Source organism: Chlorocebus sabaeus, chromosome 26 (genome assembly GCF_047675955.1).
Source record: "Chlorocebus sabaeus isolate Y175 chromosome 26, mChlSab1.0.hap1, whole genome shotgun sequence".
Lineage (NCBI taxonomy): Eukaryota > Metazoa > Chordata > Mammalia > Primates > Cercopithecidae > Chlorocebus > Chlorocebus sabaeus.
The window spans coordinates 2714853-2732372 of record NC_132929.1 but is presented as its reverse complement, the minus strand read 5'-3'; the positions used below and the strand labels follow the sequence as shown (position 1 = coordinate 2732372).

General features: G+C 44.4%; 1 non-coding gene across 1 annotated transcript; it reads right to left on the bottom strand.

The window, feature by feature from the left end:
* Positions 1–3233: 3233 nt before the first annotated feature.
* Positions 3234–3368, bottom strand: LOC119619514 (small nucleolar RNA SNORA48). The gene has a single exon (XR_005235981.1). It is a non-coding gene; the product is annotated as a small nucleolar RNA SNORA48 (small nucleolar RNA).
* Between the last annotated feature and the right edge of the window lie 14152 nt (positions 3369–17520).

The window sequence follows — 17520 nt, the reverse complement described above, 5'->3', positions numbered from 1 at the left end:
ACCTGCTGATGGCTACTTGGACTGTCTCCAGTGTTTTTTGCCTTCACATAAAGTGGGGCTATGAACACTTTTATATGTGACTCCTGACATATAAATTGCAAAATGTTTCTAGTTCGTACATCCGGCTATGGATTCGCTTGCCCATAGATTATGCACATTACCCAATCACTGACCGTTATAACAATTACAGTTGTGCATGCGGCACCCGGGGGACTGGCTGCTCGTGTTCTTGTTCATGCTTGACGTTGTCATAGCTAGTCTGGGATGTGTGAAGTGATAACACCCGTGGTTTTAGCTTGTGTTTCCGTAAGTACCTGTGAGGCTGAACATCTTTTTATGTGTTTATTGGCTTCGTGTCCTCCCTCCCTCCCTTCCTTCCTCCCTCCCTCCCTCCCTTCCTTCCTTCCTTTCTCCCTCCCTCCCTGTCCTTCCTTCCTTCCCTCCTTCCTTCCTTCCTTCCTTCCTTCCTTCCTTCCTTCCTTCCTTCCTTCCTTCCTTCCTTTCTTTCTCTCTCTCTGTCTCTCTCTCTCTTTCTTTCTTTTCTTTCTTTCTTTCCTTTCGAGACAGAGTCTCGCTCTGTCGCCCTGGCTGGAGTGCAGTGGCACAATCTCGACTCAATGCAACCTCCACCTCCCAGGTTCAAGCAATTCTCCTGCCTCAGCCTCCCAAATAGCTGGGATTACAGGCGCCCGCCACCACGCCCAGCTAATTTTTTTATTTTTACTAGAAACGGGGTTTCAGCATGTTGGCTAGGCTGGTTTCGAACTCCTGACCTCTGGTGATCCAGCCACCTTGGCTTCCCAAAGTCTCAGGATTACAGGTGTGAGCCACTGCGCCCAGCCCTCATGTGCTTTCTTTTCCAGGAAATGCCTGACTTGTAAGGAGTTCTTTTGTATTCTGGGTGCTATATCCAGAATATATAAGATGGTGAGATATATTGGCCCCATTTTGTGGTGTGTGTATGTCTTCATGCCCCTTTGTAGATACATATCCTGTCCTGTGAGGTATACATTCATTCTCTGATGTCTTTTAATAATCAGAAGTTCTCAATTGCCATGTATGTGCCTCTTCAGGTATAGTCTGTAGTGTGCGTGTGCATGTTTTGTCAACCTGTCCTCTGGTCATAAATGTGTTCTCACACATGGTCTTTTAAAGGACTTATATTTTGCTCTTCACATTTAATTACCTTTAATCTACCTATCCCTGACTTTTAGTGTGTGTGTGTGTGTGTGTGTGTGTGTGTGTAGTGTGAAGTAGAGGTTCAGTGTGTGTGTGGGTGTGTGGTGTGTAGAGGTTCAATTAATTTTTTTCTTTTAATCAAATGCAGCATTTATTTCCCAGTGGTCTGCAGTGATGACTGTGGTAAGTCGGGGTTCCGGGTATGGATGAGTCTGATTCTAGGCGATGCACTCTATTCCACTTGTCATGTCGTAAGTCCCTCGTCAGTCTCCCTGCCTGACTCTCCTGCTTTGGGAATGTCAAGGACATCCTTGGCCGTTGCTCTTTTCTGGAATGTTAGAATCAGCTTGTCAAGGCCAGGCATGTGGCTCACATTTGTAATCCCAGCACTTTGGGAGACCGAAGTCGGAAGATTGCTTGAGGCTAGGAGTTCAAGACAAGCCTGGTAGCATAGTGAGATCTTGTCTCTACCACAAATAAAAAATGCAGCCAGGCATGGTGGCAGGCGCTTGTCTTCCTAGCTACTCGGGAGGGTAAGGAGGGAGGATCACTTGAGCCTAGGACGTCTAGGCTGCAGTGAGCCATGATCGTGTCACTATACTCCAGACTGGACTACAGAGCAAGACCCTGTTTCAAAATAGCAACAACAACAAACCCAGCTTCTCAAAATCTACATTAAAAAGAGAAAATTGCTGGAATTTTGATAGGCATTGCATTACATGTGTAGATGAATTTGGGAAAAATGGACGTGTTTATGATATTGAGAACTCAAATTTACAAACATCCATTTATTGGGGTTTTAAAAAATATCTTTCAAAAAAGTGTTCTAACATTTTTCATAAGGATCTCAGACATCCTTTGTTAGAATTATTCCTGAGTATTTCTTATTTTTGAGACTATTATATCTTCATAAAATCATGTTTCTTTGTCACCAATGTATAGAAACTGAATCAATTTTTGTATCTTGCTTTTCATTTCAGCAGCCTTGCTAAAAGGTCTTGAATAGTATCAATTTTGCTTGTTCCTTTTCATTCCTCAAATATTTTCTCCCTCTTTTGTTGCCTAAGTCCTCCAGCACAATTTTAAATAGTAATAGTAGTAATGGGCATTCTGCTGTTGTTATTCACCTTTAAAAAAAGGCGTTCAAGATTTTATAATATGTAAAATATTCTCTGTAGGGTTTTGATAAATTCACTTTTTCTAAACATTATAGAAGATTATTTTTCTGGTTTGTCGTGTTAATACATTAATTGATTTTATGCTTTTATTCAATCTTGCCTTCCTGGAATGAACTCAAATTGATCAGGATGCATTATCGTTTATTGATGCCTGGGATTTGACTCTACTTTCCCTTTCTCATGCCCTTTCGGTCTGATTTTGGCTTCTTAAGGTTATGGTAACATTATAAAATGAATTGGAAGCATTCTCTTTCTCTAGAATTTGGAAATCCCAGAGTCTGAGTTTAGTAAATATTCAGAAGAGCTCAAATCATGTTTTCTCTTTGATGGAACCCCTTTTTTTTTTTTTTTTTTTTTTTTTTTGAGACAAAGTTTTACTTTGTCGCCCAGGCTGGAGTGTAATGACACAATCTTGGCTCACTGCAACCTCTGCCTCCCGGGTTTAAGTAATTCTCCTGCCTCAGCCTCCCAAGTAGCTGGGATTACAGGTGCCTGCCACCACACCCGTATTTTTAGTAGAGATGGGGTTTCGCCATGTTGGCCAGGCTGGTCTTGGACTCCTGACCTCATAAGATCCACCGACTGAGGCCTCCCAAAGTGCTGGGATTACAGACACGAGCCACCGTGCCCCACTGGTCTTTGATGGAAAACTTTTAACTACTGACCCAGTTACTTGAGAAATCATATAGCTATTCATACTTTCTATGTCTTTTTGATTAACTGGCAACCTCTATTTTTCTATAAATGTGTATTTCCTTTAACTTTTCAAGTTTATTTATCTGAAGCCGTTGCTAATATCCTTTTACTTTTTAAATTCCTGTAGGACAAGAGTGATATCATCTTTTCTATTTTTTTTAAAACATTTCTTCCAGCAGTTGGTCTGTCCAAGGCATGAACCAGGTATGGGCATAGACCAGGAGCCAGGCTGGGATGAGCAAGCGGTTTCTAAATCCCTAGCTGGTATGAGATGGGCACCACCAGCCAGGCCCCTCTCTCGCCAGGTCAGGGGCACCTTTTCCATTTCTAGTGTTTCTTTGTGCCTTCTTTTATTTTTCCTTATTCAATGTAGACAGATTTTCTTTTTCGTTCGTCTTTCGAAAGATCTAACTTTTGCCTTTTGTTTTGTTTTTGTTTTTTGAGACAGAGTTTTGCCCTGTTGCCTGGCTGGAGTACGATGGTGCCATCACAGCTCCCCGCAACCTTGACCTGTCAGGCTCAAGCGACCCTCCCACCTCGGCCACCTCCCACCGAGTAGCTGGGAATACAAGTGCACCACTATGCCAGGCCTTTTTTTTTTTTTTTTTTTTTTTTTTTTTTTTTTGTGGGTGGGCATAGATGAGTTTTTTCTCTGTTGCCCAGGCTGGTCTTGAACTCCTGGACTCAAGCAATCCTCCTGTTTTGGCCTCCCTAAGTATTGGGATTACTGGCAAGAGCCACTGCATCCAGTCTTGCTTTATGATGTTGTTTATTGTGTGATTATATTGTGTGATTATATTCTTTTTTTTATTCTTCTGGGTTTTTTTTTTGTTTTTGCTTTTTTTTTCCCCAAAGAATCTGGCTCTGGTGTCCAGGCTGGAATGCAGTGGCATGATCTTGGCTCACTGCAACCTCCACCTCCCAGGCTCAAGTAATTCCTGTGCCTCAGCCTCCCAAGTATCCATAATTGCTGGAATACACCACCACACCCAGCTCATTTTTGTATTTTTTGTAGAGATGGGGTTTTGCTCTGTTAGTCAGGCTGGTCTCAAACTCCTGGCCTCAAATGATCCACCCACTTCAGCCTCCCAAAGTGCTGGGATTACAGGTGTGAGCCACTGCGCTTGGCCTATTGTGTTATTATATTCTATTTCATGGATTTCCAGTCTTTTCTACTTTAGTTTTTTCTATTTTTGTCAGTTTGATTCTGCTGCTAGTTTTCTGCCTTCCTGATTTAATTCTGTAGTTCATTAATATTTAATCTTCTTTTCTAATGTAACTATATAACACGGTAAATGTTACTCTAAAAATTGATTTAGCTACATCTGACAAGTTTGATATGTGATTTTTTATTATAATTTAGTTATAAATATTTTCTAATTTTCACTGATTTATTTTATGAGTTATTTAGAAGAGTATTTCATACTTTCCAAATATATGTGGTTTGTCTAGCTATCTTTTTGTAACAATTGCATTTTGTGGTGGCCAATGTGATTTGTATGATACCAACCTTTGGAATTTGTTGAGGCTAGCTTATTGCCCACTATTTGGTCAATAAATGTATTTCTGTGCTTGAAAAAAATAAGTACTTTATAGTAGTTAGGTATTTTATACATGTCCTTTAAGTCAAGCCTTTACATTTTTTTAATTCAAAGATTCTATTGCCTGGTTATTTATTTTTATCTCTTTGATCTATATCACTGAAAAAAGGTATGTTAACACCTGTTGGTATGGTCAATTTATCCATTTCTCCCTGTAATGAAGTTAACTTGGCTTAATATACTTTGAGGCTATGCTATTAATTACATATAAGTTTACAGTTATTATGCCTTTTTGGTTTATTTGGATATTGTTGCATTATTTAATGACCCTCTTTCTCTCTTGAGATGCTTTTTGTTTTCAAAATATATTTGTTATGATTTTTTGTTTGTTTGTTTTATTGAGATGGAGTCTCACTCTGTCGCCCAGACTGGAGTGCAGTGGCATGATCTCAGCTCACTGCAACCTCTGCCTTCCACGTTCAAGCATTTGTTGTGCCTCAGCCTCCCAAGTAGCTGGGACTACAGGCATGCACCAACACACCCGGCTAATTTTTGTATTTTTAGTAGCAGTGGGGTTTCACCATGTTGGCCAGGCCGGTCTCGAACTCCTGACCTCAAGTTCTCCACCTGCTTCGGCCTCCCAAAGTGCTGGGATTGCAGGCATAAGCCACCATGTTCTGATATTAATACAGCTATTCCAGCTAATATGAATGGCCCTGTCACTTTGTGCTCCAATTTCCCTGTCTATCTCCAAAATGGGTAGAATAATAAGACCAGCCTCACAAGGTTGTTCATTCATTCATTTCTTCATCAACTTAATGCATATTTATTAAGCACCCACTATGTGTCAGGAATTGTTTCATGCTTGAGAGAAACAGTTGCAAACAAACATCTCTTTCTTTGTGGAACTTAGGTTTCAGTATGGATTATTGTTAGAATTAATTGAGTTAATATTAATACATACAGTGTTTAGAATAATACCTGGCCCATAGTGAGTATCTACTGTAATTATTATTACTTTTCCCCATAGTTATTCCTAATATGTATATGTCAGTATATGTTGTTGTGTTTGGGATATGTTCCTTAAATTGCATACAGCTGGATTTTGTTATTTAACCAGTCGGATATTCTTTATCATTTAATTTATCATTAGTTTGGTACATGTATTCCATTTCCATTTATCTTTTGTTGTTGTTGTTGAGACAGAGTCTCGCTCTGTCACCCAGGCTGGAGTGCAGTGGCAAGATCTCAGCTCACCGCAACCTCCACCTCCCAGGTTCAAACGATTCACCCACCTCAGCCTTCCGAGTAGCTGAGATTACAGGCATGTGCCGCCACACCTGGCTAATTTTTTGTATTTTCAGTAGAGATGGGGTTTTGCTATGTTGGTCAGGCTAATTTCAAATTCCTGGCCTCAAGTGATTTGCCTGCCTCAGCCTCCCAAAGTGCTAGGATTACAGGCATGAGCCACCATGCCCAGTCCCATTTATCATGATTATTAATAAATTTGGATTGATTTTTACTGTTTTCTTTAAGCTTTCTTGGTTTCTTCTCTTTCTTTTGGACTATTTTTTTCTTATTCTGTACATATTTCCCCTGTAACAATTAGGAAGTTATACATCTTTATCTTTTCCTTGAGTGACTACTACTCCAGTTACTGCTGTTTCGTTACAAACATCCCCTAGTCAGTGGCATAAAATAGTAAGAATTAGTGGCTCACTGATGGTGCAGGTCAGGAATTTGGACAGGCAGGGCCCAGTGGGGATGACTGGTCTTTCTTCTCTGTTGTCTGGAGCCATAGCTGGGAATACCTGAAAGGCTGGGGCCAGAATCATTAAGAGGCTTCTTGACTCACACCTGCCCTGCAGGCAGGACTGACTGACTGCTCAGCTCAGCTGGGGCTGGCCACCAGAGCTCCTACAAGGGACCTTCCTACAGGGCTTGGCTTTTCACAGCATGGCAGCTGGGTTCCAGGAGAGAGTGACCCTAGAACAGGAGGGCAATGCATTGCTTTCTCAACTCAGAAGTCTTCACATCATTCCGCCACATCCTTTGACGGCAAGAAAATCAGAGTCAAGACCAGGTTCAAGGCAAAGGGAATTAGACTCCACTTTTGGAAGGGCACGTGAGATGAGAAATACTGTTGCAGCTATCTTTGGAAAACAAAGTCTAGCACAACTGCCTTAGAAATTCTAGCCTAACTTCTTAAAATCTAAAGTTCACATCTTTATTTTCATCCTGAACAACACAACTCACTTTTTCTGACTTGTGTGCTGTGATTAATTTGCCACCTATTTTGATTTTACCTTTGATCTTGGAGTTTTAAAATCTCACAGTGTTATTGTTGTCTTCCAAACGAATATTTATTTAGATTTTATGACATTTAATACTTCTTTTGCTCTTCAATTCATTTATCTCTGACCATCTATTAGAAATTCCTTTAGTTATGGTCTGTAGGTGGCAAAATCGCTCAGTGGTAGATTTGAAAATATCTTTATTTCTTCTTTGTTTTGAAAGATATTTGTTCCAGTGTATAACATTCCCTCTGCACATAGATGATATGATGTTACTGTCTAGGAGTAGACTCCTTTTAATTTATTCTGTGTGGGATTCATTGGTCTTCCTCATCCCGTGGATTGTGGTCTTTAATCAATTCTGGAAAATTGTCAGAATTATCTTTTAAAATATTGCCTTGATCTCATTTTCTCTCTCCTTTTCTTCCTGAACTCTGATATGTTAATGCTTCTCCTGGTTTCCACCTGTATCTTGGCTCCTCTTTTACATGTCCTATTTCTTCCTGTTTTTGTAAAATACATTCTGAATAATTTCTTCAGATCCAAGTCTTAGGTCATACATTCTCTAGCCTAATGTTAAACTTTATTTTTAGTTTATATATGTTTTATTTCTACACATTTGATTAGATTCTTTTTCAGACCCGATTGTTTAGTAGATACATAACGTCTCTTGCTCCTTATTTGTATTTTCAGTCTTTTAGTTCTTTAAACATAATAAGCTGGTCTTTTTTTAATTTTAATTTTTTGTGGGTACATAGTAGGTGTATGAGCTGGTCTATTTTTTTTTTTTTTTTAGATGAAGTCTTGCTCTGTTGCCCAAGCTGGAGTGCAGTGGTGCGATCTCGGCTCACTACAAGCTCCGCCTCCCGGGTTCAGGCCATTGTCCTGCTTCAGCCTCCCGACTCACTGGGACTACAGGCGCCGCCACCACGCCCGGCTAATTTTTTGTATTTTTAGTAGAGAAGGGGTTTCACTACATTGGCCAGGCTGACCTAGAACTCCTGACCTCTAGATCCACCCGCTTTGTCTTCCCAAAGGGCTGGGATTACAGGCTTGAGCCACTGTGCCCAGCCGAGCTGGTCTATTTTTAATTCCAGGTCTGATTTGCCCACGGTATGAATTTTTTACATGTCTAACTTTTCCGTTATCCACAGGAATTCTTTGATGCCTGCCTCTGTGGGTCCTTCTGCTGCCAAGCACCAGGGCACTCTCAGCCAGGGATTAACTTAAGCTGAATCCTCAGCTTGAGGTTTTTCTGACCACCTGGGTAATTCAGATTTGAGTGAAAACTCTCCTGAGGGCTGGCTAGTGATCATGAATTATCAGCAGGAATGCTTTTCCATTCTACTCAGTGCTCAGGATTGATGCGGCTAGTCCTACTGACGGTGGGTACATTTCCAGTCCACTGGGACGCCCCGGGAAAAGCTCCTCCCTGTCCCACAGGGATGGAGAGGCTGTGTCCCAGGTCCCCATGTGGGCCGGCTCTGCGCTTCTGCTCCCTGCACCATGGGCCCTACAATCCGCGCTGGAGATCCCTGGGTTTGCCAGATTCCCTCAAGGCAAAATCAGCTCTTCTCCTGGGTTCCAACTTTCACTGGAGTTTGGGTCCCTGAATCTTCTGCTTCACTTGCCAAATTATTGCTGCCTGTAAAAATATCTCTCCCACATTTCTTTGGGCAGTTTTAGTTGTTTTCAGCTGGGCGATCTGCCACAGTATCTAGATTGCCTTATTGTACCAATGTAAATTTTGGAAGACTGCTGGCAAAACAGTCAGCAAGCCTTAGTTTCTTATGAAAATGGAATTTTAAAGTACAATTGGCCCTCCATATCTGTGGGTTCTGCATCCACTGATTCAACTGCAGATTACAGATAGTCGAAAATAAATAAAAATAATAATAGGACCATAAAACATAATAAAAATAAAAATACAGTATAACAACTGTTTGCATAACGTTTATATTGTATTAGGCATTGTAAGTTATCCACAAATGACATAAAGTATATGAGAGGATGTGTGTAGTTTATGCACAAATGCTACGTCGTTTTATATAAAGAGCTTGGGCACCTGCAGTTTTCGATATGCGCTCGGGTCCTGGAACCAATCTTCCCCCGATACTGAGGGATGACTGTATATGTTAAATTTTAATAGGTAATGCAGCATTTCCTACTGTCTGTCTTCCCATTCATAATGGTTCATGACAGCGATAACCATCATTTGCAAATAAGAAAGACAACGCTGGGTATTAATCATTTTTAAAATAACCTCTTAAGCAGCCTGCTCTATGTGTGGCTGCATGGAGAGGGATATCATTGGCTGCATGGAGAGGGATATCATTGGCTGCATGGAGAGGGATACCATTGGCTGCATGGAGAGGGATACCATTGGCTGCATGGAGAGGGATACCATTGGCTGCATGGAGAGGGATACCATTGGCTGCATGGAGAGGGATACCATTGGCTGCATGGAGAGGGATACCATTGGCTGGAAGTGTTTGACGGGCAGATGATTCTTCCCAGCTCTGAGTTTGTAGATTTGTCCTGTTAAATGCTCTTACCAGGTCACATGTGTAATTAACTGGAACTTTCTGTTTTATATCTAAAAAGTCTTTCGATAATTGCCCTTGGAGTAAACGTTTGCATTTTTTAAAAATTGGGGTCATGGAAAAACGTATCTATTGCAAGAGTTGTATAAAGTCTAGTTGACTGAAATTTACCTCACAACTAAAAATAACTAATTTCTTTACCAAAAGGAGCCCACCTATTTGTATTTTATTATTTCCTGTTTCTGTATAACTACATACAAACATAATAAACATACTAAATATAATATAATAAATTAATAAACACATAAACATAATAAAATTAATGACAGCTTACTGCCATATGCTGCGTAGGAGTAGCAGATGCATCTGCCCAACCTTGTTTTCTTTTTTTTTTTTCCTTTTCAGCCCAAAAACTACTTGAAAATTAATCATATCAAAACAAGGGCATCCATGAACCAACTTCTGAGAATTGCTGTTGCAGAGAAAGGCCTAGTGAGCCCCTGGTTCCTCAGGCCACCTTCCTCTTCCTGCCATTGCCAAGGGCTCCTGCTGCCCCCATCTGTGTTCTCCTGCCTGGTACTCTGTCACCTCCCATGGAGGCCCCACGTGTTCATCTGAGAGCTGCTGCTGCCCTTCCAGTGTTATCCACACCTGCCATTGTCACTGGGTCTTGCTTTCTGACAAAGGGGCTACAGTGCTCCTTCCTGGCACACCTGCAGCCCTCCTGCCCTTGTTCAAGGACTGCACCTCAACAGGGCACCTGCTCTATCTGGTCATCACTTTGGCATAGGTAGCTCAAGCGAGATGTTCAGTTCCAAGCTTCATGGCTGACTAACCCTGTGGAACTTAAAGGTCAAAGACAGGGCTGCCTGGATTCTGTCTCTGCCTCTGCACGTGTGTCTGTGCTGGCATCAGGGCTGACTGGCCAGCTTCCTGCTGGTGCAGGTGGGAGGCATAGGCTGCTTGTGCACCCCCAAAGCCGACCTGCTACAGAGTTACTTGCAGTCACACACTGAGATGCTGGCTAAGGGAGGAGAGCAACTCCAATCGAACAAAGCGAAGGAAGATAGCACGCAAACTGGCAAGAAATTCCTGAGGCTTCCTGCTTCCTATGAAGGGGACAAATTCAAATGATAGAGCTGTGAGAGAAAGGGGCTGTATGGAACATGGGGTGCCTGCTGTGAACTGCTTTTAGAGGTGAGGCGAGTACAGATTCACATAGTGAGACATCTGCAGGAGGGACAGGTGGACCCCACCATCATCTGGAGGAAGAGGGGTGGAGGGGCCCAAGCTGAAGCAGCCCCCCAGGGTGTTGGTGTTGTCTGGGGAAATGAATGTGGGAGAGAAGAATCCTGCCATTCAAAGGACGGTGATCCCTGCCTCAACACACCCGGACGGTGATCCCTGTCTCAACACGCCCTCACCTGCCCCCGACAAAGGACGGTCATCCCTGTCTCAACATGCCCTCACCTACCCCTGACAAAGCAGCAGCTATTGGTTTGATGTCACCGTTGCATTCTTCCAGTGACCTAAAGTAGCAGCTTCTGAAGGTGTAGTGGAAAACAAGCAGTGCAGCTCAACAGCCTGTGGGTTCTGGGGTCTCTACAATTGGACTCGGCTATCTGCTCTTTCAGCCTGATTACTACCCTATGTGCTTGGTGCTCCACATACTCCAGATGCAGGGGAGGGCAAGGTTACTCCACGCTGCTGGGACCGAACTAATGCGTAACACGGAGAACAGAAGACTGGCTGCTTCTTCGTTTTCTTTTTTTTTCTGTTGTTGTTGTTGGAGACAGAGTCTGGCTCTGTCACCCAGGCTGGAGCTCAGTGGCGCTATCTTGGCTCACTGCAATCTCCGCCTCCTGGTTTCAAACAATTTTCGTGCCTCAGCCAGAGTAGCTGGGATTACAGGCATCCGCCACCATGCCTGGCTAATTTTTTGAATTTTAGTAGAGATAGGTTTTCACCGTGTTGCCCAGAGTGGTCTCAAACTCCTGAGCTCAGGCAATCTGCCCTCCTCGGCCTCCCGAAGTGCTAGGATTGCAGGCATGAGCCACTGTGCCCAGCCAGAATGCTGGCTTCTAATCATCAGGAAGGAGCAGATCAGACAGAACCAATTCAAGGATTCAGTGGGTTGCCTAGAAGGTTGACAGGGACATGGAATGTTTGGGAATAGATGGTGTGAAACGCAGATTTGCCGGAGCCCGAAGAGAGTAGCAACCGGCACAGTTGCAGATAAAGATTTTCAGAGGCGAGATTGGTAGCTCCCTATAGTTTTAAAAGCCAAATGCACATCTTTATTGAGATTTGAATAAATACGCATTTTGGAAAACACAAGGAACAGGGCTGGGATGCATCTTAAAATAAGATGATGTGAGCTCCAAGCATCTGAGCAGAATTAACATTGGCCCGTTCTGGTTTGAAAGCCTTGCCCTCGTGCTCAAACAAGTGCAGCGATAGAGTGTGTGCACACACACTCACACCCACTCATAGACTCCCTGTGAGACATGTACACTAATGCACACTCAGGCCCACTCACAGGGACACATTCGGACTCACACTCACATACTCACGTTGACACCCTGGCGCTCTCCAACCTGAGGCCGGGCAGCATCCCTAGCAGCCTGGCTCCAAGGGCAGTCGGTCCAGGAGCCAGCCAGCATCACTGGGGGGGCACCAGCCGTGCACCAGGCATTGGGCTAAGGGCCATGGAGATAGTGTTGCATAGACTAGAAGTGGTTTCTCTGTAGCCTAACAGAATTACAGGGAGGGCAAGCATTAAAGAAAGGGTGACAAGTAATCAAATGTATCATTACAAGTATGTGACAGGCCAGCATGGAGCACGTGGGAATGAATTCAAGAGTGTGGGGAAGGTTTCCCCCAGGACGTACAAGGTCATGGTGCCTCCATAAGAAGTGCGTGTTGAGATTTGAGGGGGGCTTGAACAGCACTGGAGAGTCCCGGGATAGCCTTGGCCAACCCACTATCTCCCCACTTTACTTCTTGCCTGTAGTTTTCAGAATAAGTGTTGCGTGTGCTGGGAACGCAATATCCCAAGATAGGGAGAAACTGCCCAGAACAGCCGGACCTTGTTCCTGCCCCTCCTAGGGAGGGTGACATCTTGGGGAGGGACTGTCTAAGACAGCTGAGGCTTAGTTCCTCTCTGCCCTGGAAGCAGCACATCCTTCAAAGCTGTTAAAATAAAAACTTCAGCTAGACGAATTAAATAGAAAGGAATTTACTTGAGCAATGAACAATTTGCGAATCGGGCAGCCCCCAGAATCACAGCAGATTCAGAGAGACTCCAGGGGTGCCTCGTGGTCAGAACAAATTTATAGACCAAAAAAGGGAAGTGGCGAACAGAACTCAGCAGTGAGGCACAGAAACAGCTGGATTGGTTTCAGGTCGGCGTTTGCCTTATTTGAACACAGTTTGAACACTCAGCAGTCTGTGAGGGGTTGAAGTATGGCCCCCGGGATTGGCCAAGACTCACATATTGTTACAAGCGCATACTCCTAAGTTAGGTTTTCAATCTTGTCTGCCTACTAAGCTGGGTTACCGTTCATCCACAAGGACTCAAATATAGAAGTATGGAGTCCTTCTCAGGCCATATTTAGTTTGCTTTAGCAAAGCTTTTCCCAGCAAACCATGTGTCCCCTGAGGTCTAGAACCAGGGTGGGTTGCCTGCCAGGTTTCCTCAGCTGGGGTAGAAGTGGGGCATGTGTAGTCGAGACTCCATCTGCTCTGGGAAGGCTTCTTGAGCCTCGGGGGACCGGTTCACAGTGGAGCCAATGTTCTTTCATCCCCTACTCCCTATCTGTGGTAATAAACCTCTTTCTTATAACCCACTGTGAGTGTGTTCTGTCTCAGTGGTCTCTGGCAGTTGGTAGCATTGCACTCCAGGAAACAGAGTTGCTTGGACTCCTATTTCTGCTGGTAGCTCTCCTCCGTGCAGTGGAGTCCTCCCTTGAGATTGGATGGGTTGTTGGTGAACCTGCTTCACAAATAGGGAGTGGCCAGAGGAAGGGGCAGGAGGGAGATCACAGCTGAGGCGGTGGCCCCAGGGGCTCCCACTGCTGCAAAGCAGGTGGTGGTGGCAGACGCAGCCTGTGTGATGAACGGCAGCCATGATGCCCACCGCCCCCTGTGCTTTGATTGTGTGAGTTGCCGTCACCTAATGCCTCATTGCAGGACACCTTTCTTCTGCAAACAGTGGCATCTTCCAGCTGTGTGGTGGGACCGGAGGTCCTAAAAGCTGGGCGTTGAATACCTACTGGTGTGACAGCTGACCACGGTGGTTGGGAGGTGTCCTTTCTCTCAGTGAGAATAATTTGAGAATAATCAAAGCCCGCTTGAAAGATGTGCCCATTAAATGAATAAATCTGCCTTCATTCATGGCTCAGCCATACACTCAACTGTAAGGTACGAGGCAATTTATGTTTCTGCCTTCAAGCAACTTTGCCTAGTAAAGCAGATTAGGTATGTGAACATGGTCCCAGTCCATTTTGTGCTGCTGTAACTGAATGCCACAGACTGGGTAATTTATAAAGAAAGGAAACTTATTTCTTACAGTTCTGGAAGTTTGGAAGTGCCAGGTTGAGGGGCTCCAGCTGTCAAGGGCCTTCTTGCCATGTCATCTCATGGCAGAAGGTGGAAGAGCAAGAGAGTGCTCCCTGCAGGAGAGGGGGAGGGCTGAATTCAACCCTATTTGTCAGGAACCCACTCCTATAATAGTGAACCCACCTCCGTCATGATGCCATGAATCCATCAGAGGGCAGAGCCCTCATGACCTAATCGCTTCCTAAGTCCCCACTTCTCATCACTGTTGCACCAGGAGTTACGGTTCCAACACAGGAAGCACAGGACCTTTGGGGGACACGTTCCAACCACACCAGCCGGCTTACAAATAACCCTTTTGTCTATGTGCTGGGTCTTCAGGGGACTCAGAAATGTGTTATATTTATGGATAAGTGTACATTATTTTCAGAAATGGGTAATTGTGACAACATGTGGAATTAATGGAACTGAGTTTAGGCAACATGCAGAAGAAGAACCGTGGAATGAGAGAGCCCAGCTTTTGCCACCATGGAGTCATTTAGGGTTTTCAATCATGGCGGGTTTCATTTTTTTATGCTTTTCTTCTCATCTGAAATGCCTTGGTCATCAGATACTGCACTTGGCACATTTGAAGGTTTGCTTGAAGGTGGTGGCCAGGAACCACCTGCCAGAAGAAGAAAGGCGAGCCCTCTTCCCAGGCTATGGGAAAAATATCATACATCAGTCATCTTTTCATTGGCCATGCAGCTCCCACAGGCCAGGCGTGTGCTAGCAGCTGTTCACACAATCAAGCAGGTTGTGGGCTGTTTCCTGGCAGCTCGGAGTCTGGGGGAGTCAGACACACCCTCTGGACTCTGCCAGTAGAGAGAAGAGAGAAGCAGAGAGGCAGCTTACAGACAGAAGAGGAATGGAGAGGATTAGGGGAAGAAAACAACAGTCTGGAGCATGAGGAATGGGCAGGAGACCACCAGACAGAAAAGGGGGAAGGGCGTGTTGGGCAGAAGGAGCAGCCCAGGCAACGGTGCAGCGGAAGGAGACACCAAGGAATGCAGGCAAGGCATGAAAGGCAGACAAAGACCTGACTGTACAGACCTTAAGAAAGTGACCTCGGGCCAGGCGCGGTGGCTCATGCCTGTAATCCCAGCACGTTGGGAGGCCAACGTGGGTGCATCACCTGAAGTCAGGAGTGTGAGACCAGCCTGGCCAACATGACAAAACCCCGTCTCTACTAAAAATACAAAAATTAGCCAGGCGTGGTGGTGGGCGCCTGTAATCCCGGCTACTTGGGAGGCTGAAGCAGGAGAATCGCTTGAACCTGGGAGGCGGAGGTTTCAGTGAGCCAAGATGGTGCCACTGTACTCCAGCCTGAGCAACAGAGTGAGGCTACATCTCAAGAAAAAGAAAAACAGAAAAACACAACCTCTGCAGCGGCACAGCAGAAGGAGAAGTGGTTTTGCCCCAAAATCAGGAGAACGTGACCTGAATCATCAACCGAAGGGAGATAGAGTAGCTTACAGAAGTGGCTCAGAGACAGAAAACAAGGCTGCGAAAGAACCTGAACATGGAGGGTTGGGGAGATGAACACACTGGGGAGACCAGTGAAATTTGCCACTGAGTGACTGGGTGTTCAACAGTATCATTCACGGTGTGGGAGACACGCAGGAGCATGATCCAGCTTCGGGCTTGCAGAGCCTGGAGGACGTACACCACATTAGAGTTACAGTGACTGGATTCGGAGTAGAAATGTATTCTTTAAGCCTCAGTGAATGAAGTCTCTTGAGTTCTTAGGGGACTCAGACCTCAGTGACTCTGGTTCCAAGTCCTAGATGTATTTGATGTCCTGAGCAAGGTAATCCAATTCCCTGGGTGCCAACTCGGCTTAGACGGAAGTTGACTTTTTGCCATAGATGGACATTGTGCCATAGATGTCACAACTCTAAGCCTTTTGTCATCCAAAACACCACCAAGATGGCTAAATAGTAGGAAGGAGACCTTTATTGATGATACTGGTTTGCAAGCCAGGAGGAGAAGGTCTCCAGCATGGACTGTAGTTGCTCTCTCTTTGAAGACTGGAAGGACACTTTGGATTTTATGCCTCACAGGGTCTGCATTACACAATAGAGTCAAACATACTCAGCAGGTTTGGAGGGAAAGCTGTACATATTTATCGGTACTATGTACATATTTATGCACATGCAGAATGGGTAACATATTTGTATGCTAAATGAATACACATATACATGTATATGTGCATGCAATATGTATACATATTAACATATGTACATATCCATATATATACATACATAATATATGTAACATACATCCCATGTTCACTTTGGGATGAGGTTTTTGCATTAAAATGAGGTGGAATTTGGGTCTTTATGTCAAAAGGTGAACTATAGAACACAGAGACAGTTTGTGCTCAGCCTCTATAAGCTGTTGAAACTGGCTTAAGTTCTGCAGTTGCTTATCAGAAAAGAATGCTTGCAAGGCCGGTTCTCTTTCCAATCAGGGTTGTAGTGGTCTGGGTTGTAAATCAGCCTAATAATTCCTTTTGTTGGGGAGTTTAGCAAGGGTGTGGTTTTTCTTGTAGCTATAGGAATTTAGAAATTTGCCATGCCAGCCAGGCCCTGAACTTCCATTTGTAAGTAACTTTTTCTTTTTTTGAGACAGAGTCTCGCTCCATCGCCCAGGCTGGAGTGCAGTGGCGCAATCTCAGCTCACTGCAAGCTCCGCCTCCCAGGTTCACGCCATTCTCCTGCCTCAGCCTCCTGAGTAGCTGGGACTACAGGCGCCGCCACCACGCCTGGCTAGTTTTTTTTTTTTTTTTTTTTTTTTAAGTAGAGACACGGTTTCACCGTGTTAGCCAGAATGGTCTCAATCTCCTGACCTTGTGATCCACCCGCCTCGGCCTCCCAAAGTGCTGGGATTATAGGCCTGAGCCACTGCGCCTGGCCTGTAAGTAACTTTGTTTCATTAACTTTAGGGTCCATCTTAGTTGGTAAATCATAGGGGGTCAAAGCTGTCTTTTTGTGCTGAATCAGTTCCTAGGTGAAGGTTACAAGACCAGCTGAGTCACTGTCTTGGTATGGGTTACCAGTCCAGGTGGCCGCAGCTGGTCCCTCAAAATGCAAGGTCCAAAAGACACCTCACATCCCAGCCCTAGGTTTAAGAATAGTAATGCTCCCTGAAGGAGGTTGTAATCTTGCGATCTTTGCCTGCGAGACTCCTGAATCACAGCTCTAACCTTGTGTCTAATTTGTTAGTTTTAGAAAGGCAGTTTCAGTCCCAGAGCAAGGAGGCGGTGAGTTTTAGGAAGGGGATGTTGTCATCTTTGTTTCAAAGTTACACTGTAAACTAAATTCATCTGAAAGTGAGTTTGGCCTAAGCACAGGGATGAACCAGGACATCCTGTGAGGTTAGAAGCAGGGTGGAATCAGCGAAGTCCGGTTTCTGTCACTGCCAGAATTTTCCCACGTGAGACTTGCCTCACTGCCAAAGGTAGTTTCAGAGTGTCTAGAATGTCACAACT